At 41.6% G+C, this 25,444-nt stretch overlaps 1 protein-coding gene across 2 annotated transcripts in view; it reads right to left on the bottom strand.

Annotated features, from left to right (window-relative positions):
* The window catches only part of KLF12 (KLF transcription factor 12), a 231,349-nt gene extending 206,233 nt beyond the window's left edge, over nucleotides 1-25,116 (bottom strand). For both annotated transcript variants that reach the window (XM_053971027.1, XM_053971028.1), the window contains exon 1: nucleotides 25,028-25,116. The gene's annotated coding sequence lies outside the window, so the exon portion shown is untranslated. The remainder of the gene's footprint in view (nucleotides 1-25,027) is intronic.
* Nucleotides 25,117-25,444: the final 328 nt, after the last annotated feature.

The following is a 25,444-nucleotide window of genomic DNA, read 5'->3' as shown; positions in this document are numbered from 1 at the left end:
CCACTCCCTCCCACAAAGATGCATGGAAGTACCAAATCTATTCTGGGCTCCTTGTGGAAATTCTTTGTCTGTAAAGTTTTTTCTAAAAACAGTCCACAACCGACTTTCTTTTCCACTCCCAACTCAGCAGGATTCCATGTCAGTGCCCCAGCTTCTGCATGAATCAGAGGTGAAGGAGTGAGCTTTGAAGTCTGGCCGTGCAAAGGCTGTCCCACAGGATGCTGGAAGCTCCTGCACACAAAGCACCAACACTACAGAACCACAGGGACCAAACCATTACAGCACATCACAGAAAATGCCTCAGCTGAGGAACCGCTGGGCAAGTCACACTTGCCTGAAGATCTCTCTCTACATGCAGTAATGCACAAAAACAAACAAACAAACAAACAAACAAACAAAAAAAAAAAATAAAAAACAAGCACTCCTCCTCTGATCCTCTGATGGCATTTTCAGCCAGAAATGTCAGGAAGCAACCTCATTTTTACATTTCTTGTTCAGTTATACATGTTATGGCATATGGCATAAGAGTTAAGCACCATGTCAGTAGCTAGTGTCTGACTAAAGCTTTGTTAAGCATAAGGATTTCCATGAGATTTCCATGATACTATCAACAACTGTCAAAAACTTCCCAGACTTCTTCAAAAATCTCTCAGTTGCCATTAAACTGTTAGCATCACATTTTACACCCCCCTTTCTTTTCTTCATCAAAGTTGCTGACCACACAGCATCACATTTCACCTTTCTTACTCTCACAGCTCACACAGCAGTGCTGTGCTGGTAACCCTCTTTTCCTGTGCACAGGGCTGCAAACCCAGCAGGACCAGTACTGCCTGCAAGCACCCTCCCCATGCACAGAGCAGGCTAGAGCACCAAAGTGAAAGGTGTGCCAAGAGCAAAGCAGCTGCCACTGGCAGAGGTGCACTCCACCTTCAGTGGCAGCCCTTAACTCTGTGCCTGTCTCCCCTCACCAGACTCTGGCAGTCTTAAGTCTTTCTTTCAACTTTTACAGATGAGTTTGGGTTAACAGGTTGCTGGAGCAGGGGAGCAGTTTTGTGCACCCAACATGACGTCCAACTTTTTAAGTCTGTATCTAGAAGGACTCAAAATCTCCAAAAGAAGGCACAGTAAAGACATAGACCAGAAGATACTCAACACACAGTAAGGGACAAAGTTGTCTCCTTGACAAATAAAAATTCTGAGCAAATATGACAGATGAGAATGCATGTATCCTTTGCTCTGAACTGGCCTGAATGTCAACCAATTAGGTAAAATAGGAGGAACAACAATGAATGGCAACAACAAGGACAAGACATAGCAGAATTGGGGGGGCAGGGGTAACCAAACCAACCAACCAACCCAACCATAAAGGGTTGCAAATGGTTTTAAAAGCTAAGGGAAAAGTAATTTTGATGCATCTCAAGTAGATATGATGCAAGGAGCTGCTTTCTAAGTAGAGAGGAAGAATAAGAGGGGGTCAAGAAGAGCAAAGAGACAGTGAGAGCAGTGAACCATCACTGCTATAAACAAGCTCCTTTGCTGCACAAGCACCAGTTGTACTGAAATGACAAACACTCAGAAAAGAGTAAGGCAGCTGATGTACAACACAGCAACAATCAAATGAAGAATGGCTGAACAGAAAAGACCATCTTTATCTACATGTGTAAGTGTAGTATCTATAGAACACACCTCTATATATACACAAACACTACATAGTGCATTTTGTAGTCACAAGAAGGGTTTGTCCACATTCGAACTTTCAGTATGATGCTGATGTGCTAAGACCTGGGTTGTTTTTTCACTTGACTTGCTTGTGGCTTTTTTTTTTTTTTTTTTTTTTTTTTTTTTTTTTTTTTTTTTTTTGTGATAAGTATCACCTCATGGCTCTCCTGTATGCCTGCTTGTGTCCATCTACTACTCCCCGGTGTCCTACTCTAAAGACTCTTAAAAATTCCTTTGTGGAATGCTTATCATAAGAGGATCCTGACCTATGACCTACAAATAAATTACTTGAAAATGGAACATATATGACACATTTATAGATAAAATTCTCAGACAGAACAAGAAAAGCACAGCTCAACTCTGTGATGATGCAGAACCACTGATTAACATAACTGAATAGCTTTTGTGTTCTCCAAGCAAATTACACAATTTACAGTCACTGAATCTTTGGACAGACCCAAATGAGGAGATCAGCTTCTCTTCCAAGGGACCACCCACTCTTTGTTATTCTTCATGGCCTTCTGATCAGGCACTACTGTTAGCAAAATTGAAGTGTGCTTTGAGTACTGATTTAATTACAAAAAATCCTGTACAAAAGATCTTGGCAAACAGGTTGATTATAGTATTCATACACTTCCTGAAAGATTGAATAATCCATTTGGATGCACTGTAACTTCTGATATAATTCAGTGTGAAAACAGAAAATATAGTTTTAAAACATTACTTTTCTGAGTTCTGAGGCACTAAACACAGATAGGGTTATGCATTCATATAGTTGGTATCTGAAGAGAAAGATCAAAATTGTTCTTCCTCCCTTCATTCTAGTAGAAACACTGACAGAAATCCCATACTATCCAAAGCCAGCCTCTCCAAGATTTCACCTCCTTGCCACTGCTATGCTACAATTTGCAAGAGTTAAAGCCTGAATCACATTTTCATCTATCTGAAACCATTATCCTGGTAAAATTTGTAAACCTTTAAAGTGACACAATGTGAAGAACATCTCATACCATTCACAATCTGTACTGATGAAAATTATGGCAAAACTTCTTGAGAAAAGGGTAGTAGTTACTATCTCCTTTGTGTTGATATTAAACCAAGTTTTATGTCTGTAAACACAAAGGCAAATGATGCAAAGGTAATAATTTCATTGGTTGCCTCTCCGTATCGCCCAAATGTGGAAGGATAACAACTGTCTCCAGTTACTTACTCATACAAGAACTTTTAAGGAGAACCATCTATAAAGAATGCTTGTCGTTAACATCCTATGCTTATTTATAAATACATACAACCCTCCCATTTTTCAAAGTCTCAGTATGAAGACTAACACCAGAATCTGCTCTGTTTCAAAAGCAGATGCACTTTTTCAGTACCCAACTGCAGATACCTACTGTTTATACCCTATGGGTAAATTTTCAGGCTAATTTTATTCCTTCAGTAAATGCACTGAAACTCTGCCCCAGACTGTCTCAATCCAGTCTAATACAACCCCCAGTTTTAAAAGCTTTACAACAACACTCATCTCCCTCAAGTATTATCATCAACATTTAAATAAGAGAAAAAATGAACACTGATACCATTTCCAGATTCACACAGACAACCTGTACCAGGAATTGAAAGGGAAAGCTCTTGCCTACACTCCCACATTCTCCAGTCTTTATCTTCCTCTGTACACTACTATATCAGCTAGAGAAGTTAGCCACTGGGAAGTGAATTTGGAGAAGGCTGTTGCCCAATTACCTGGGAAATAAAGGACAGTATAACAACACCACAAAAAAAGGGGAAAAGAAAATTATACACACAGAGATTAATTAAGAGGGAACAGCTGGCAACAAGACTGGCGGAACTTTTAAGTGCTATGAAGAATGTAAGTGCAAGCTTGAATTAATAGTTTCTTCTATGTATTATGCTTGAACAAGATGAACAATGCTTTGTTCCTGTATTTTTCCAATGAAGTTAGCTATTTTCTTAGACAGGGAAATAAAAGTAGACAATGCAGCAGTCTGTATTTAATTCCTTTGCTATCACCTGCATGTGAATGGAGGCCTCTATTTATCTGCTGTGCTTTTATTATGGAAAGGAAGCAAATGGCAGCTCAAATTGTCAAGTGTTAAAAAGGAAAAAAAAAATAACCTTTTTTTTTTTAACTTGAAGTCCAAACAAAATGATAAAATACGAAAATCTGCATGAAGGAAAGTTAGCTTAAGTATCTATAAAAAGAAGCAAAAAAAGGCCCCGGAGTATCTGCAAACTACAGGATTTTTCACTATTGGAAATCCAAACACTATAATGAAACTATAGGAATACTTTAGTTTAACTATAGTGACATTCAGGACACACCAAAATAACAACTCAAGCAAAAAGCTGCTAGTGACAGACCTGAAAGTGAAACTACACTGCAATGTCCCTGCTGCTTGCAAATTAAAAAAAACTTGACTTTTCAAAAGCACAGTTGTTTAAAAAAAATCCCTCAGGGGCCATTTTAGATTTTGACATAAAGTGGTTTATTTCCCTGAATAGATATTTTTCTATCTATTGTGTAAACAGTGAAAACTTTAAACTTTCAGTAAATCAAATGTTAACACACTTTTTTTTTCCCTTTGCCACAATCTTTGTATATTTGTAGAGCATCTCAGCTGCAGCTGAGATGAACCTCTGGTTCAGAGAGGTGCGCTCTCCAGTCCCCTCCAAGGATGAAGCTTCTGCTAATGAGTGGAAAGTGATATAGTCAGAAAAGAGACAGATGCTGTGCAGGTGCACAACTCTGGGCAAAGAGCTGCTCTTACAACCAAACAACCTGGATATGTACTCCTGCAGAAACACAGGCTTGTCAGCTCAGAATTACAAAGCCCACCAATGCATAATTTCAATATTCCCTGTTCACCAATGCAGGTGGCACCCTACCACTTTCAGCACAGCACTTCCAGTAGTTTATCACTTCTGAGCAGCACAACCTTATTCCCTCATTCCGTGCTATTTGGTGAGTGAATTGCCCACTTTGATCCTCAACTCTTCCCTACTTTAATTCAATTACTGATTAATTTCAGAAAAACAAAACACCTTTAACTCAGTAAGAAGCATATGGTCCTCCTCCCTCCTCTCCATCACCCCACCACACATAGAAAAATACTCATAAAGCTCCAATTAAGAGTAGATTCTTAAGTCCTGTCCACAAAATCTCAACATTCATTAGTTTGGGACCACCATCATGACTAAGTAAGGTATGAACACCACACTGTATGAACTGCGGCATGTGTTGCAATGTGATTTTCTGACCAACATGCTCATTTGTACATTCTACAGTATTTCACAACACCTATAATGTTTCAATTCAAAAAAGCTAGCCAAGTAAAGGCATTTCCCTTTTTGCACAGACGTGCTTCTGCAGTTTGCTAACTAAAGAGGGTGTCTGGCAGTATCTCAGATTTGGGGTTGGCTTTTTTAAGAGTACATTAGAACTGGGCTACTTTAACTTGCCATTTGACAATTGCATCATTCTCCCTTAAACCTAGTAATTTTCATTCTCCCAGTAACTTTACTATTTACCTGTGCCCAGTCCATTATATTGCTATTTGGTGAATGTATTTTCAAGTCACACAGATCTGAGCCCAGATCAAGTAAGTCTGAAACACAAATCCAGAATAATTACTTCCTTCCAGTCAGTAGGAATGACTCTTTGGGCTTTGCCAATTCTACTGTAACTTCTCTTTCTCATCCTTTCGTCTTCTCAGAGGAAGCCATCTGCCACTGGTTCAAACCTCACAGTCAGCAATGACAGCTTGGTGACAGACAGAGAATGGAAGACATGAAACAGCCCTTTCTGATTTGAAGGACTTGGTGTCTCCAACTTACCTCCACACTAGCTCCTCTCATGTAGAATCACAGAATGGCTCAGATTGGAAGGGTCTTTGAAGATCAACTAGTTCAAAAGCCCCCTGCCATGGGCAGGGACACTTTTCACTAAACCAGGTTGCTCAAAGTTCCATCCAACCTGGCCTTTAACACTTCAAATGGTGATTTCAGCTTCAATGTGAAAAACATCTTTTCATAGAGCTGAAAACACAAGTCTCCATCTTCCTCTAGCAGAAATAGCTCTCCTTCTTTCTTTCATAATCAAGTTACAGATAACACAAGTGCTCTCTGTCCAGAAAGCTTTAACACCTTGTAGCTCTCATACCCAATAAGACAACTGGCTGATAGTCAGAGATTCACACACGTTACAGGCTGAAGGCAAGCAAGAAAAAGATACTTGCTTTCTACTTGAATTGGTATTTTTCTTGATCTGTGCCTAATGTCATCTCTCACTTCTTTCATCACCTTATTCACAAAAGTCAATATAACCTAGAGTAAGAGCCGATGTATCTGAGGACAGACACTGATGCTGGGTTGGAGCTGCTTTAGAGCCACGAAGACAAACGTGCTCTGCGTCTCCAGTATTACACAAGCAACAGCTAAATAAATATCACATAACTGTTTCTAAAACTACCTATATGTGCTAAAAAACAACAAGGATTCTAAAACTAAAAACAATATCAATATTCTGCCAGAAAAACAGTGATATATGAAGTTCCCTTGATGTTTCTACTGGAGTGTTTTTGCAATTACCAATTTAGGGGTGACAGCCTAGAAAATCAGTAAAAAGCAATAGGTCTAAGGGTGTTTTTTTCCAGCTTCTCCCTTAAAGGGTGCATACCTTATATGGCTATGATTCTAATCACTTAATGTGAGTGATACCCAGAAGACACTCATCATATTATGAAATGAAAAAACACAGAATAATAAAAGCAGTATCACACTGCCATCTCATACATTTTTGTCTTCTACTTTTGTATTCTAAGAATTCTCTGTACATCTTCACTGCAGTTATTCCTTTGTCCTTCTAAGTTTAAGTTAGTGTCTTCTCTCCAGATTCCTCTGGAGGCATTTATCTTACAACCAATCCTGCAACATGAAATTCATTTTGTATTGGCACAATGGCTTCACATGGAAACAATCCTAATTTTAGCAGGATTCTTATGCTGTAAACCCTTGTTCCTATCTTGACTGACTCTGCAGTAATCCATGTAGTTTATTTTGTTACACAAAGAACTAGAGTTCATTTGGTATCATTATCTTCCTATGTTTGCCATCCTAAGCCTTCATACTCAATTTCTGAGGCATGGCTACAACCCTTAATGATCAATTCTGTATACCTGTTCTGACTTCATCCATACACAACCCTACCTTCTGCTCTGATTATCTGTCACCTTAAAAAATAACCAAACAAAAAAACACCCCACCCTAAAACTCAAGTGCTGCCCTTTCTCAGTCTTCCTTCTGCAAACACCAAGAAGACTTTTTTGTAGTTTACTGACCTCCCCTTCAGCTTAAAGCTTCAGCACACGTGTTACCAACAAGAGTCTCCATTGTTTTCTGGTATTTTGCAACATTGCCATTTTCCACTTTTCTGTATTTTTTCTGCATATGAAGTTTCTTTTCCACAGGTCCCTAATTCCCTCCTCCTATTCATCAATCTCCCTGCCTTCTCACACCCTCTTCCACTGTAATCTATAGCCATTGCATGGGGTAAATCAAGAGCAAGCTGCCCTCACCAGCTAGAACCAGCCACTGAAAAACAATACAGATTAATCCCTCCTTAGCATCCAGAGAGACAAACAGCTTTGTAGCCTTCAGGATGTTAGACACTATTTAGAGAACCACTGGGCAAAGCATTTCTGCTTAGTTCAACTGGCTTGATAAAAGTAGCATTGCTTGGGCCATGCAGGGAGGTTTCTGTGGTGTCTTATTTGCTCTCAGTCCTTTGTCTCACAAGACATACGGCTCACACACATAGCCATCTTATCTGACACACTGACCTACAGGTCTCAGCAGTCCTTCCTTGCCTACACCACCAATGCCTCTGCATACTGAGGACCTGATCCTTACAAGAACCTGTGCAGCCTCCTGCCTGCATCCCACCTCCCACTTCCAGGGTAAAATCCTCCTGCAACCCCAGATGAAGGTAGACCTAGGCTCATCCTTGCCTTAATTAATACAGTTACATAAGGCCACCTCAGGCCACTCACCATAAACACCTTTATAATCTCCAAGCAAAGCACAATTCATAAGGAGTAATGATGTTTTGTATAGAACATGGAAGACATCTTGGGAGAAAAGAATCCAGTGGCTTGGGACACAAAGTCTTACCCCAGTCTAAAACAGAAGCAAAGATTTGCATGCTCATATTCCTTCGAATTACTTTACCTTTTCATCCTAATACATGATACCTTCTTAAAAACTGTACCTTGCCACCTCCTCATGGCCATGAAAGTACTAGCAATACAACCAGCAGACAAACACATGGCTTTTCTGCAGGAAAACCCAAGATCTCACCTCATCTCTGCTCTGGAGGTGTTCTCCTCCAGATTACGAGTGCAGGGAATACAAGGCTTTCCCACTCTTAAATCTGGGAATGGCTAGAGGTGCTTTCATGCCTCCAACCACCTGATTGCTCCTGCACAGCCATAGCTGTTTTGGGAGGTGAACTGGGAAAATAACGCATGTTAAGAATAACTCAGTGAAATGGATGAAGTTTGGGCAATTTCTTGACCCAATCCAGCAGAAGATGTCAGAGTGACAGAGGGACATGCACCACAGGAGATGGGTGATAACTGGAAGCACATAAGCCAGCACTGACATCAGAAGCACAAATTAAACCACGGCCAGAAGCACCTCAGTTAGATTGACTGACTCCTGTAGACCTGCTCCTCACTAATGAGTGAGGAGCACAGAGGCAATCTTTACCCAGCAGTTAGCACTCACAACACATATGCAACACTCTGCTGTACACTTCTTCTCTCATACTGGTGCCCCTTTCCATCCCCCCAGCATAAATCTAACACCAATTTCAAGATAACCTAACACTCTGCTCCAGGGATAAAGCAGCTTTCCATTTAAAAAAAAATTAATGAGGCCAGCAAGACCAAATTATGACCAGAAGTCTTTAAAAGTAAGTGTATATGAAAATTCCTATACAATAAAAGTAAGTTATCCAGTAAATGTAATTTACTTAAGCTTATCACACAATCTCTTGCATCTCTTGCAACTCCACTGAGTTTCAATACATCTACAAGATATGAATGGTAATTCACAGTATCTAAACTTGACCATGAAGAAAGTATTCCACTCCATCAGTGGTAATGCACTAACTACCTGACTTTTAAGAGCATCAATTTTTTTCATTTCATCTGGAGTTGAGCTGGTTAACACAGGTGAAACTGGAGCCAAGATTCCCAGTTCAGTATCTCTTTTCCAGTAAAACTCAGATTCTTTCCAGTCCTCCAGCATTCAGAATTGGCTATTACACCAAGAAACACAGAATTATTATAAATGTCATTCTGTAGATATGCAGTGACTTTCAAAATGGCCAGTACTCTTTAGAGATATTAATTTAAAAGCCTGAACCAACAGTTTAGGATTTCCTCTAAGCTGCAGCTTTCTGAAGTCAATATTTGTAAATCATGTTTCATGTTTCCAAGGAAACCAAGTGGGTAATACCTCTTGCAAACAGCCTCCTTCAATACACTTTTCATGGCTACAAGGCTCACAGAAGTTATTCTCAGTCTGACAAAGCAGTTACACTTTTCCTTATTGTTGCATCCCGGGTTTGACTTCAGATTAGGGGTTCTGATATGTGTTAGCCAGTTCTGTGTACCCCTGTGCACCCGCCGTGTTTCCCCTCCCCGCAGTGGTCCGGTCCTGGTTACTTGCCATTGGAGCATCACCACGCCAGTCCTGTTACCACCCCCCTGTCCACTCCAGAGAGTTCTGTGTCCGTTACCCCATCCCCACAACCCCGTTCGTCCCGGAGCCCCATGTCGTGTCCCCGTTGGTTACCCCAGTCCACGTCACTCCCCCGTAGCCTGCCCCCATTGGTGAGGGGGGCCCCGCCCTCCTATAAAATCGGCCCACCCCCTATAAAATCGCACATGCCCCCAGTCCTTGGGCCATTTTGTCCACATGGCACTGGGGAGCGAGCTATGGTTCTCCACCGCAGCTCCCCGTGGCCATTAAAGCTTTCCAGCCAACCGCACAGACAGAGTGGACATTCCTTCCCTCTTCGTCTCGCCCCCTGCGTCAGCAGCAGAATGCAGCCAGCCCCACCCCAGTGCACAGAACACAGCAGCGCCCGGGAAAAGCAGCAGCCCCCAGTCCCGCCGAGAAGCAGAGCCTTCGCCGGGCTCTCTGGAGCTGCCCGGGACCCGGGAAAATGACGCCTTCGCCTCACCTTTTATCTTCCAGAAAAACATATCAGCATGCAGAGGCAACTGAAGTAATGTACACAGCAAGCATCTACAGAAATCTCTGTGGACCCTGCCATCTGAAGCACACATCTTATAACCATTGTATTACTCAGCTTTTGTTAAGTATTTTTCCCAATGGTAGACCTAAAAGTGTCCTGAGTAAATAGCATTATATTCATTTTGCACATGTAAAAATGAGACACTTATTAAATTACTTCCAAATCAGTCAGTGTATCACTTAGAGTGTGTATCTCACCACCCTCTCTAAAAACATTATTATGCATCTTATAGTAAAATTCAAATATTAATAAAGATAGAAATCAAACCTAGGAACAGAGCAGCAAGTTTTAACAGAATCCTGCTTACTTGATCTTTTTTCTTCTCTTTTTCTTATTTGACAGATATTTACAACAATTTAAGGCATGACTGCAGACATAAAATAAATGGTGAGAAGCACAAAATATACTCAAAATAATTTTGTTGATGGGATCTTCAGAAGAAGCAAGATCATAAGCTAAGCAGCAATAATGTCACTACCTGGAAGAAGAAAGGAGGAAAAAGTAAAGTCTTAAATAGAAATAACAAATTTATGAATTCTACTTTGATAAATGTGAAGACTTAAAACTTTAAAACAAAATGCCTGCAACAATATTTTTGTGCTCTTTCACACTGAAGGCAGATCAAAGCAATACAGAAATTCATTTTCCTGTCTGTTAGAAGTTCTCTAAGACCTGTTTCCAAACAGCCAGGTAATGTGTTTTTACACAATATATTTAGACAGCATTTTGAGTCCAAACATTCCTGCTGAAAAACAAAGATTCTGAAGCTTCACCAGAAGAATATAGACTAAAAAAATACATATCACACCCTCTCATCTGCTCACATCTACCTACAAGACACCTTCAGCAAGTGTTTTCCTACACAAAACACACCCAGAGCTCAAGATGCTGCATTTTGCTTACTCAGAGAAACTCAACCCTGGTTAAGACATGGATGCTTTTCGGTGGCTCAGGGTAACCAAAGAAACAGCCCTTCGAGAACCTCCTCTGTATGTAATACGCACGGAGCCAAACTCACGGGCTTCAGCTCCAGCAAATCACTGCATCCAGCACAAATCTGCAACTTACAAAGACACATATTCAAGAACAGCACACAAAAAAAACCCCAAAACCTTGAAAGAGCAGCCAGAAGACTTCTGACACTTCAACAGAGGATTGTTCTAACAACAAAAATAAATCCATTGCAACAGAATCACTTAACACACCGGACATCACACTAGGTACATGAACTTCTTTGGCAAGCAGTGAAAACCAGTTTCTGCCTTGCAAAAAGTCTCAAAGTTGTCTGCAGAATAAAAAACGTCATTTCACACCTCATGATTGAGATTATAGTAATGGACAAGATGTTCAGGGGATAATAGCCAGTGCTGCAATAAGAGAAATCCACATTGCATAGTAAGTTTATTCAGCAGCAAGTAGTTTTCAAAAGACCTTAAGTCAACACTGAGCAACAAAGGGCTTTCTTTTGCTACCATTTACTCATGAAACACACATCTTCACTATTCTTGGACCATTTATATCCTCTCCACACTCCTTAATTTAGTAGTTTCTCTCCTCTGCATCCTATCTTCATCCCAGAGAAGAGCAATGCACAGAGTTCAAGAGAACAACTGGGAAACAGATGGACAGAACAGAAATACTTTCCCAAGACCCTGGAGGCAGAACAAACACAAGGACACATAGAAAAGGCAGACCACACCCAGACTGCAAGGAGAGGAAAGGACCCCCAGGACCCTCATGCTGGATTGCAAGCAAAGTCATGGTCACCTCAAACCTTAGCTGTCCCAGTTACAGAAGAGCAGGATGAAATAAATGGAGTTGCTTTCCATGTAGCAACTTTTGAGGTACACAAGCTTTTCCAGAGGTAATACAAGACACCAGCACTGAGCCACCACATGCAGCTCCAGCTGCCTATGGCACCAGCCCAGAAACCAAGGGGTTACTGCTTCACCACGCTGTTTTCAGGAACTGCTGCAATAAATCCTCAGCAGAAATTCAGGGCTCCAGGGACCTATAACATGCTATGTCATCTATAACACAAAAATGTAAATAAGGTATGACTGGGTCTTACATTTAGAATTGTGCAATAGAATCTATTTTTGCATTTAAAAAACCCTAAAACCTCAAAAGTAAAAACAGATAAAAGGGCTAACAGTCGTTGCATGGAGAAAGCAAGAGCAACATTACTGGTGAAGAACAAGAAACAACACCTTAACATTCCACTTGAATAAAAAAATTGAATCAGTATTAGCCTTTGAAGGGAAAAGATTTTAAGCTAATGACCACAAATGCTTTAGGATCACGTTTCTTCTTTGCCATGCAAAGCACTATACTCAGATGACAAAGTTCAGAAGTTCTGTGTCGAGAAGTTCATGAACTTCATTCAGGAGCCTTGCATATCACTGCCAGATAGCACAGGGCTATTTCTTAATAAACTGGTGGCTCCTGAACATAATGATCATCAACAGTAACAAGCTCAACAGAGGAAAGTGAAAGCATCCCACTGGAAGCCTCCACAGGCACCGCACTGAAGAACAGTCTGTCAAGGAGGAGGAATTGGAGCAAATGCTGGGACTAACAAATCACCGAAAGTCAACTGGATCTTAGAAAGGTGGTACCTTTCCTCACAGGCCAATTTGTTTCACAGTAGCAGTGCATGAGGTGACTGTAAAATCAGCTTTGTAATGTGTTTCATTTTCCTTTTTTAAAGCACAGATAAGTAAACACCCATTTGGACTTCTCTCATGAGCATAAAGAGACATTCTTTCATCAGAGAGTCTCCATTGGGCTGAGATGTGTTTTTAGTGCTCTTAACCTGGTTCATTTTGCTCTCAAGCAGCTTGAAGCATTAATAAAACCTTTCCTCTGACCACCACTTTCTAGTTTCCTAACTTGTTGCACAAGGCTAGACTGCACAATGGTTCTTGTTTCCAGCCCTGATCCTTCTCACAGGATCTGCACTAGTTACGTCAATTTGCAAAAAGAAAGCAAAACAGCCAACAAGCTTCCTTCTCCCTCTTTGAGGAAGACGCAAATAACCTTTTCAGCTGTACTGCTTTTTGATAGCTCTGTGTCCTACATCATTTTGCGTAGCCCCATGACAAAGTAGAAAGGAAGTTATCACACTGAATGAAACAACACAATGAAAAAACTGGCAAGCATAAAAAATCTTGCTTTGGTCTTTAGTTGCTATTTCAGGAAGACAAAGAGAAGGCAGGGAAAAAAATTTGAGAAAGGCACACCTTTAGTTTCCCTGCAAAATAAGGTTATTTATGATCACAGTTTTGAAGTCAGAATATGCAGAAATTAAGTTTTATTTAGATAACTGTATCTCTTTGAAGTCTGAGGAAATAGAGCAGTGTATACCTAAGCACTGAAAAATGTCCCCAAAAAAGATGAAATAATTTAAGTGAAAAGGTCTGGTTTGTTTGAGTACTAGCAGGGCTTCAAAGGTAAGATTACCGTTAAAGAGCAAAACTTCCCCAAGCTGAGCAAAGCTTAGCAAAATTGCCAGGTTTTCTTAGTAACTCTTTTAAAACTGGTATGATTAATGAAAAGCAGTTGCAGTGGAGAGGGAGCACACTGTCCCAGTAACAGCATTATAAAATTTGAAATTATCTAGAAAAAGCATAGGAAAAAAAAAAAAAAAAAAAAAAAAAAAAAAAAAAAAAAAGCCACCAGAGCAAGAGACTTGAAGGTCTGAGAAGTGCAGCACCAGGTAAATATACGAAACACTGGAGCCTGGGTGCTCCTGCTCAGCTGGTACCTTTGGCCTATGAGCATCCTATTTCATACTTTAGATAATACACTGAATAGACATGTCCAAAGGGGCACCTGAGAACTGGGGTGTCAGTGTCATCAGCTGAGAATAAATCAAGTATTTGAAAAAATTATTTTCATATGCAGTTTCACAAAGCAAGAGTAGCTGGCCAATCCTACCTTTGACAATGTTTGGAAGGAGCAGGTTAACCAAGGCTGCTCCACAACCTGTCTGGTAAAGAAATGGCTTTTTCCTGTAACACTATTTTATGTTCCAATGAAAAATTCTGACTCTTATTTAAATTTTTCACCAAAATTACATTTGAACTTATGAAACCAATTTACATTCCTTCTTTCATCAATGCCCAAGCAGTACCCATTTGCTGTTAAAGTTTCAAAGGAACTACTTACCCTATAAAAAACACAGACTAAACAAAACTGAAACACAAACTAATCAATAAGCAGGTGCAGAACAGAATATCTTATTTCTCACAGCTTATTCAATCGCCACAAATTACAGGATCATTCAGAAGTTGAAAAAATCTACCATGAGCAAATTAAACTAGGTAAAGATGTTTCTCTTACAGTATTTGAATATAAACAATATGCTGAAGGGTGATAGCTACTAGTTCTAAAACTCCCCAGGGTATTTTTAACAGAAATTGAGTTTTTCTTAATAAAGAAATACTATTTTTCCTTTATTCATTGTAAAAGTTAATTATACACTAATACAATTTATTAAGATATTTAAACAAACCTGGCATATCAAAAAGAAATCAAGATATTATTAAAAAATATTTTATTGGTGTTTTCCATAGTTTACGAGTTCTAAGTGTAGTTGACAAAGTCAATTGTAAAACTGAACTACCTAGTAAATCAGAAACAGATCAGCCATACTGCAATATTAAACATCTGAAAATTCAAACACAGCAAATGATCATTAATTCCACAAACTTTTAAAATATACAGGAATACATACAATGCATTTGCTCAAATAACAATTTGAGTATACTCTGTGTAAAGACTATTTCATCTGCTGTGTATCAGCACACTAAGCATCACTTACCCAAAAGACAGCACTAGGAATGGAAAATGAGTAAGAACTGTAGAAACCAAACAAGATTTAAATTGATTGTGTAAATCAAGTTTTCCTGCCCACTACTTTGAAGTTAAAATTATTTAAATCAATTCACCGTCTTTAACAACCACAAAGTAAACACTGTTCAATTATGCATATTCTGAAAATGAAGACAGAGAAGGAACTGACAGGAGACTGGTTGACCACTCATTTAAGAGACAGAAGTGTAACAAGGTTAAGTGGCTGGAAGCCAAATATATGGCTAAATTCAGGGAAGAAATAATGCATAGAGATTAGAGTAATTATAACCACTGGAACAGCTCACCGAAGGTGACAGTTGATTGCCCACTGCATTAAGATTTTTACATTACAAACATCTACTCACAGGATGTTCCAGCTCCAAGAGATCATGCACGGTTTGCATAGGACAAGGTGATACTCTACTGATGGCATTATTGAAATTGAATTAGATGATCACAATAGTCTCCTCTGATACACAAATCAATGAAACTACAATTTGACCCCATGAGAGATACTATAATATGTATTTCTTCTCACTTCACCACATCCTGCCTCCAGTGAGCATACTGAATTTGACTTGTAAACCTCCTGTGCTATCTGCTTAAATGCCAACCCATCCACCACCACCTAAGACTCTGAACATCCGTGGCTAAATTCCAACTTGTTCATCCAGGCAGAAATCCTTACAAGTCTTTGCAACTTCCATCCCTGTCTAGTTAAATGTGGCTTCGTGGGTTTACTTCTTCTATGGCATTTCAACACTGGCAAGAACTTTTAGGACACGATTTCTGTACTTTACACAGCTGCCAAGAGCTGTGTAAAAAGAGCTTCAAAAGAGCTGAAATCTAGTCATTCAACTTTTAAACTGAAAATTCTATGTCTATCAAATACTGACTGGAATTACTGGTTTAGATCATACCAAATGATTACCATACTATGAGTCTCATTTCTGTTCTCTTCTTCAGAAATTACTGTTACAGATTCTTTGAGAGATTTGAATTTCTGGGTTTTCTGAACTAGTTCTAACACTGTTGAACACAAGGAGAATATTTCCACTGATTATTTTCATATTTCTAATACATAAAGAAATGTATGAATACAATATGAAAAGACTTTTCACACTAACCTCACGTTTCTATTTTTGGTATCACAGTAATATGCAAGGAGTCAGCTTGGGTATAGCACTAACCCCAGCCTGCTCTGATCTGCTGAAAGACACTACGGTAACCCCCAACCAAATGCAGGTAACACCTTCACCCCACCTTTCCCTCTCTCTGCCACAGAAAGCCATGCTTTCAGGAGGGCAGGCCTGCTCCAAGGGCTTGACAGCTAGGCACTGAACTACTGAGACTATAATCCTTATACAAATCGAGTAGCAATTTTAGCAAATACACACACACACACATATATATATAAATGTAATCTATAAAGGCTTCTTTGGTCAGATGTCTTGAAAACACAACTGTACAAGTAGAAATGTTAAAAAAAAATGGGGGGGGGGGGGAGTAGTTAAAGTGGCTAGGGTTTTTGTTAAAGGGAAGCCACTTTCAAATAATCCAGTATCCAGAAAATGCAGTTGCTTTTAAGAATTCAGCATCTTTTTAATGACAAAGTGATTAAGAGAAGGGTTACAACAAGAGGAAGAGAGCAGCATTCCTTGCCTAAAGAGAGGCTGAGCAGCACTGCTGGCAAGAGGCAGAAAGCAGCGCAATAATTAAACATACAAGGATGAGAACTGATGGATGGGAACCAGCAGCATCAACTGCACTTAGAATCCATCACAAGAAGAAACTTCCTTCTTTTACTTTAATTCCTCCTTTTTATTTCCTTTTTGTTTTGAAAGCCACACAAGTGGAACTTCAGTAGTACTGGGGGGAGATGTGGGATCTGAAAGTACAAATATCTTTTATTTCTGTTGATGGACTTCAGGCTATGACTTCAAGAGGACTTGGGTACCAAACCACTATGCTCCTGATACTGTCCCTACTATAGAAAATCCCAGCCTGACTGCATCTACCTGCTCTCAAAATACATGGGCTAAGTTAAACACCAAATAACTAAAGCCAAAAGAAGAGCTCACAGAAACTGCTATTCCTTCTTCACCACCACCAAACCCTTAAGGGCCTCCAGTGCTTCTCCCATGATTTGAGCACTGTCAGTGATCTCTCACTTATTTTTTTAACAAGTACAATGTACTCATTTACATGTGAACTAAACATCTGAGACTTCCTGTACTGTCAGCCAACAGAGGGGTTTTCTGAAGGTCTTTTGACCATAAAAAATATTCTGATGTCGTGATTTTAGTACACACTTCTGAGGCGAAGATGAGCTAAGCTCTTCTTTTTTGGAAAAGGAAAGTATTTTATTCAAACTCTCCATCAGAACTGACTTAGGCAGGTGTCTGTGATTGCTATGCATAGAGTTCAGTCTTCCATCCCTGCCTATCCCACATACTTCTTCAGCATCGCAATGCAGAAGAAATGCTGTGTTCCTAAATCCAGCAACACGTGAAACCCTAAGGAAGCACATCTCCAGCAAGCACAAAATAAATCTATCTCATATACTGGCTGGGATGCAAAGCAGAGAATGTGCACTAAATCTCTCTTTTTTTTTTTTTTTTTTCAGTTTACTATGTTTAATTGTATGATGTGACTACTGTAAACTTTATCCCACTGAAGCCACAATCAAAAATTACAAATCTACCATCTTCTCAAAATAGGAGGTCTCCAAGTATTAAGATACACTCTTTCAAGATAGACATTTTAGCCAAATGTTGATTTAGCTGAATATATATTTTGAAAGTAAAAATAAAAATGGCAATGATATCAGAAATAGCAGCCTCCAAATCTGCCTCCTAACTAGACGAACTCCGCATGCTCTCACTTTCAAAACCTCATTTTTTCCTTTCAAAATTGTGTAGGGCACTGTCTATACAAAAGATTTCCTTGGCCAAATGGAACAAGGGAAAAATTAAGTCACCTTGTAACTGTTACCAATTTATAGAAAGTGGAAAGCAATGTTTTTCTCTAGTTTTTTTTCTTAAGAAAAATTTTTCAATTCCCACTTGGAATTTTCTTGCAACTGAAAGATTCTCTGAAAAAGGATCTGGAAGAGCTCCAACTACTGTCCAACACTTTAAAAGATTTTAAAGTGTCATCAATCACAAGTCTTTACATGCTCTTCTAGAGCACTGCCAACTCGTATTTGAAGACTAACTCAAAAGTGTTTCATGCCAGCATTAAACACTCAAAATAAAGACAGATACAAAAAAAAATTCTACATTATTCTGATTTTAAGTTAATTCTTGTTCAGATTCCTGTCCAATGTTACTTCATAGTATTAATAGTCATTATCTTCCTTTTTTTTCTATGAGGAATTGGCAATTGATATAATTAATCCTAAATATCTCAGTGGCTACCTCAGATGACAACCTATTATTATATCTGCTATAAAATGTCCCTTCAATTTTCTGCAGACCATCTGAAAATGCTGGTACCATGGGGAAAAAAACAAAGTAATAATATCCATGGTAAATAGCAAGTCACAAGTATTCTTTGAAACTAACGTAACAAATTTCTAATACTACATATTCCAGTTAACAAACTTCAGTCATTTCAACAGAAATGCTCAGTAACTCGTTCTTCAAAGTCTGATTTGAAAGTATCTGAGAACACCGTGTATCTGAACCAGCCACTTCTGACAACTTTGGTAGTTTAAAAAAAAAAAAAAAAAAAAAAAAAAAAAAAAAAAGAGGCAAAAGAAATCAGTACTTTTTCTGTAAAGAGTACCATTTTTGAAAGATTTTCTCTCAGGTATCCACAGCGAGAAAATACTGGGTTACATATAGCTGCCTTTACTCCTGTCAATGGCAGCATCTCAAGACTTGAACAAAGTATATGAGAATTACAGCTCACTCACACTCAGAAAGGCTTCCCGAGCTCACTGATAGCATCTCCAGCTCTGCAAATGGACCTGACCTTATTTCCAGCTTTCCAGCTGGCCTGAGCTCTGTGCACACACCGCTTGCACCCACGCAGCCTGCCAGCATCATTATGCTGCCCATGCTGCTGTCAGGGACCTCTTAAGGCTCCAGAACAGAGATGCAACACCACCACCAGAAAAGCTCTTCTTGAGCAAGGCAGAGAAAATTATTTAGGCAGTCAGCAGGACGATCAGCATTAGCACGCAAAACCTTGTGCTCTTTGCTGCTCTGACCACTGGACAACACCCCGCATTAATAAGGAATTAGGGTCACTGCTTACCACCTTAAGGAGAGAGTAGCAAAGTGCCTATCCCAGGTGACACATGACAAAAACGAGTCTAGAACTCGGGTCTCCCGACACGATACATCATCTGATTAATTATCCCCTTAGCGGCGCTGATGTCCAAGGTCATGCATTTGATTGTTCTATGTTTAAACAACGAGAACACACTTGCCCCACAGCCAGGCCAGGAACAAAGCTCGGGATTTTTGAGTCCCATCATTACTCTGCTATGTAGCAAATACCGTGCCAGCCATTAGCAAAGAGCACGCCTCATTCCCCTCCTGAAGGCTGGTTCACAGAGAGGACAAAAGCTTGCTACTGCAAACCAGACATTCCTTAACTCAAGTGGTGCTGGTCTGCACTGCAATGCCTAACGCTGTTATTGCCAGCACTGCCAGAAACCCACGAAAGGATAAACACCATTGCACACGAGGGCGTTTGTGTTAAGAAACAAACAAAAAAAAATAAAAAAACAATTTTGTGTATAAGTAAATAAGATTTAAAAAAAACCGCAAGACATTACTAGGATCGCATTCATTGGGTCAGAAGTGTCAGCGTGTGAGTCTTGGCCAACTTTATTTAGTATCACTAAACATATACTTTTAATAGTCTTCAATCATAGCATCTCCCTTGATCCTGACAAACAGTTTTAGTTCAAATAAACCTTAGCTTTTTCATCCTTGTGATTTTGCTGAACTTAAAAAAAAAAAAAAAAAATCAGCTAGCCAACACTGAGGTAAGTCCTACCCTTGTAGCTGTGGCTGAAGGGACTCTTCTGGCACAGGAGTTGATGTGTACAGATGTTGAGTGCATGAAGAAACAGAGAGTATAAAACATGCAGTCCCTGAATATACATCACATGATTTACATATTTACTCCCAAGTTTTACCATGTATTTGAGAAACACTGGGATGGCTCATGCCACCATGCCATCCCAAAAATCCAAGAAATTACAGAAATAGCTACAGAACCAAGACATACCATAATTCAAATTTGTCTTCTCCAGATCAAAACACATTCTGCAGCAGATATAGATACAAAAAAAAAAAAAAAGTACATAATAATTCAATTTTGGTTTAGTCCCAAGTTTAGATATGGCTTTCTAATTAATAAGAAGAGCTGTTACACTGAACTCAAGAAAGTCCACACAATCTCAGTGTTACATACAACACAGATACAGATACACTTTCTGGGCAAAGACACGTTCATTTTCCCTCTTCTTCCTATCTCTCAGTATTATTTTAAGAGTTCTCTGCAATCAAAAAGTAAACAGAACTAATTAAAGAACAGTCTATCTTTTTCACATTGTAGAATAACAGAATATTCTGACTTGGAAGGGACCTGCAAGATCACAGAGTCCAACTCTTAAATGAATGGCCATACAGGGACAGAACCCACAGCCTCGGCATTATTAGCACCATGCTCTGACCAACTAAGCTAATTCCCTATAGCCATTGCTTGGGAGCAAACAAGAGCACAGACTTCATACAAACTTCAAACCTGTTAGTCACACCAAACTCGGCAGAAGTATGAAAAAGTTCACATATTCAGGGCACAAAATCTAAGCAAATTTTCTGCACAGAAGATTCAAAATGCAAACACAGCATGATTATGGCTGGAATTTATATACATATATACATACACACACATATATATATAAAAACCAAAACTGACTCCACAGCTTTCTTCAAACTGGTCCAATTTCACCCACTTTTGCAACAGTGCCACAAGGTCTGACCAACACTTCAGTCAAGTTTGTCAACATATGTCTAGCTATAAACTAATGCAATCATGTTGACACTGAATCATCAAACATAACTTTTGCTGTTGTTTGGGGGTTGAGTTTAGCAGCAATTTAAAAAAAAATCATTCAGTTGAAGCAAGGGGACTGTCTAAAGTTCGGTTGTTGAACACAGGGTAAGATTACATGGAACTTTTTCCAATGACAATGTTGACAGTGTCCTCAGTACTTCAGTGCAAAAGCATTTCTCCTTTCTAGTGTAAGCATGAATTAAAAAAAAAAAAAATTCTTTTTTACTGCATAGGAAACATAGTCATTTCATGCTTTCACATTTTGCACTCACATGATTCAAAACTTATCTTACAGATACAGCACAGTGCAATTGGCACAAGGGAAAGGAAAACCCTCAACCTGGCTGCTCAACACTTTACTTAACAACTCACTTTGAAACAATATGTTTATTACATGTTTTCCTCTAAGCAGGAAAGTGAGCATGCTTGTGTTTGCAGCTCCTCCTCTTTCAAAGATGCACAGCTGCAGCTGTAGTAAACAACCACTAGTCAGGAGCTGAGAAGGTCAAAGTCTGGGTGCTGCATCCATTTCAGCTTTTCTAAAAACAAAATTTTTATTTCAGGAAATTAATTTTTTTACTCATTTTGTAGTTATATCAAGGAAAGGCTAACCACAATCATTCTCCAACAAAAGAAACCAAGACATGGTATTTCAAAAGCCACAAGCAAGACACTTCAGTAAAAATAAAGTGTTTTCAGATCTCCATCTTTATTAATGAACAAACACATCATTCACACTCTCTTATTTTACTTGATTCAAACTAAGACTTGATCAAAACCAACTTTGTACTGATGAGACCTGTTCCACAAAGCAAACAACACTTACTGAAGGAAAGAGCAAGGAGGTTGGCCATGCAGAGAAGTGGTGCCAGCAGCCATGCAAGGTTCACAGAGGTCATCCAGCAGCCTGAAGCAAGGAGGCTACAGCACTCTGTCTCTGAGAATGCTTGCATAAATGGACATCATGCACCCAAGCCATGAGAAAGGGAACTCAGCTTTCCATTATTTTACAGACCATCCAAAATCTAACCAATGGGATACCCTAGCAGCACTGAAAACTCCATCAAATTACACAGACATTCTACAACCCTCCTGTGCAACAGAGAGCTCCCCAAGCACCCAGGAAAGGCATTGCCCACTTTCCTCAAATACATGGTCTGTATTTCTATTTAACCATGGTGGTTATCATCACATACCACCTTGGTCTAGGCAAAAAAGGAAAACAGTCACTACCAAAGGGTTCTGCAGCCCAAGCCCTTTGCTGACCCCATTCTAACATCTCCCAGGGGAAGAGCTATTTCAGCCCCACATTTCTGCCTCCTCTCATCTGGAGTGAAACTGCTCATGCATGTTCAGGTCTGGCAGATCCTGACAGAAACAGCTGGCAGAGGACTCCACGATTAGCCTGTCCTGGAATCTTAAAGTTTATTTTTAAAAGTTGTTACACGGAGTCTTCTTGGGCTGTCAGGGGACTTTCCAGAAAAGGTTTTTTCTACAAGAAAGCAAAGAAAGGCCTGCAAATATTATCATTAACTACTGCTGGGTGAAAAAAAGACAGAATTAAAATTACATAATTTCCCATCCCCTCTATTTACACATCTCATATTGCCTCACTATCGGAAACAGAAAATAGACAGTATCTCCCATATTCTAAACTCCTTCCCAGCCAATCCAGACTAGGTGCACTCACTCATCAAATGACTTATGAAATACATCTATGTCAAAAAGCTTTTTTCCCCACAAAAAAGGGGCTTCTCTGACTGCTGCCCTCCTCCCAGTTCCAGATGCCACGCACAGTTAAAAAAAAAAAAAAAAAAAAAAGGTGGGAAAAAATACTACAAGGGGAGAGAAAAAGAATCAAAAAGAGGAAAATGCCACCACTGTTGTTCTGGAGGCAGTGGGGGGAGCGGGTGGGGGTGCTGGCCCGGGGAGGGGCGCGCATGGGTGTCACCGAGGGGGTGATGTCATCCACCAGCCTCCAGCCCGGGCACCTGCCAGCAGCAGCGCAGCAGCGGCTGCCAAAGCCTCCGGCAGCACGGGGAGGGGAAAAAATAAGAAGACGGTGGGAAAAAAAAAAAAAATCCGCAATGTTTCCCTTCGCTATGCGCGGTTGGTTTGTGACGATAGGTGACATGCCAGCTTGCAGAGAGCGGTTTCAACTTGATTACGTCCCATTAGAAAGATATTCAAGACACTCCCCCTCTCCCAGCACGAATAATAAATTAAAAAAAAAAAAAGCAGCCTCAGTTTATGCAGCCTTACGTCACTAATCAAATGCTCCTATCGCCCCATCTGTGACCTATTCAGCACAGCTACTAATCCCACGCTGCGACCACTTTGCTGTTCCTGTGCATTTCAGACTTGCAGACCAACCAGAGAGCAGAAAATGGAGCCCATATGCCAGCGCTATATAAAGCAGTCTCGCAAAGTTGCCGCGAATAATCTACCTGCCGTGGCGAGACAGCAGAAAAGTGAAAAGGAAAAAAAAAAAAAAAAAAAGGGTGGTGGAAGGAGGAAGAAGAGTACCATTTACTTCACGATAGGTAATTAAAAAACTAAACTAGTTTACTGTCTTACTCAGGGGAAGGGGGGCTGCCAAGAGCTAGCAAGATTTTACAAGCTCTATACAGACCCCGATCAAGTGAACTTCTCTTCAGTGCTTCCTACCGAAACGGTTCGTACCTCCTCCCTAAGCGCACAAAATACCTTCTTTCCCAACCAAGCCCGTTTGCAGGACTGAATGCCACGCCAAAATCCGAAAAAAAAGCCCAAAAATCCGCTGTCTGGACCGGAGCATCGCATCCCTGCAAACCACGGGGAGGAGAATATAAAATAACCCGTCTGGTGGTAGCTCCTATCCGCCTCCCCCAAAATCCTGCACCACCGCTGGTGGTTGGACGTTGGGGAGGCGGATAGGAGCCACATCTCATCCCAGAGGAAATTTCATCCCAGCAGCGGAAAGCTTTCGGAGGGCTTCACAGGGTGACGCTGATGCCATGGGGTAACCCACCTCCCGCAGCGGCTCTAGGCTCACGCGTTCCATGTAAATACCAGCGGTTTGCTCCCCAAGCTCCCGACTTCTGCAAGAGCGAGCATTTGTTCCACAGAAGATCATTATTTCTGTAGAAGGTAATACAGCACGACACTCCTGCTTTTTTTAATTTTTCCCCCCATAGAGGGTTATAGTCCGATTTCCCCCCCCCCCCCCTACAGCGTCACACTCCGATTTTCCCCTCCATCGAGCGCTACACTATACTTTTTTTGATATTTGTTTTTATATATTAATTGCCTAGCCCCGAATGCGCACGGGGGCCGCCCGCCCCCACCCACCCACACCCCCTCCGGGGACGGCAGCACAAAGGACTGGGCGCTCCCGGCTTACTGCTCATCACTCCCCGCTTATCGCTTTTTATTTCCCCCCCTCGCCTTTTTCACCGCCACCCCCACCCCTTTTTTCCCCCTCCGAGAGCCTCAGCAGGAAAGTTGAGGGAAAAGTTCGGGCCGGCGCCTAGCACCCTACCCCGGTATCGCTGCCGCCGGGGCACCGGCAGGGATGGAGGGAGGAGGGGATGGATGGAGCGGGGGAGGGAGCGGGGGAGGGAGGGCACCGCCGTTAACCCCCGGCTCGCCCCGGCGGCGCCGGGGGAAGCGGGGGGGGGCGCCCTGCCCCCCCGCCTGTTCTTTAAAATTATTTAACTTCAGTATAGGAGCGATATTTTGTTTGTTTGTTTGTTTTTTTAAATAGAGGCTGGCTGGGACAGCAGCAGCAAAACCCACACACATTAGCCGTTTATCCTGCTAAGAAAGGGAATCGGCACAGACCTGAGCAGAAGCGGCAGAGCAGGAGAAGAAACTGTTTCCTTCCCTGACACAGGGTCTCCGCTCTGTGTCTGTCTGTCCGCCCGCCCCGCGCTCCCCGGGCAGTGCCCCGCGCACTCGCACCCCGCACTGGCGGAGGCAGCCGGCGGCCGTCCCCGGGAAATGAATGGGGGCAGCCCGGGGAGCCGCGGCGCTCGCTCGCCACCGACTTACCCGCGTCACATGATGAGCCCGGGCAGGGTGGGCCGGGGGTGGAGGCTCCCGGCGCCGCCTGGCCGCGCCTCGCGTGGGGCCGCCGCGACACCCCGCCGGCCGCTCAGACAAAGGGTCCGGACCGGTGTCCCCCTCCCCAGCTCCCGGCCCCTGCTCCGGCCACGGCGGGCGCCGGTGGCGTCGCTGGCATGCGGCGCGTCCCCGCCCCCACCGGCAGCCGGGCGGAGGGAGGGAGGGAGGGAGGGGCCGCGCCCCCGCCCCGCGGCCGCCCCGGTGCGCCGCCCGCCCCGCCCCGGGGGGTGGGGACGGGAACGCCCGGCCGCGCCTCCCCCTCCCGGCCCCAGCCCCGGCCGCGGCCCCGGCCCGGCCGCGGGGAGGGGCAGGGCAGCGGGGCGCCGCGGGGAGGGGCCGGGCGCG

Source organism: Vidua macroura, chromosome 2 (assembly GCF_024509145.1).
Source record: "Vidua macroura isolate BioBank_ID:100142 chromosome 2, ASM2450914v1, whole genome shotgun sequence".
In the NCBI taxonomy this organism is placed as follows: Eukaryota; Metazoa; Chordata; class Aves; order Passeriformes; family Viduidae; genus Vidua; species Vidua macroura.
This window is presented reverse-complemented; position numbering and strand designations above follow the sequence as displayed.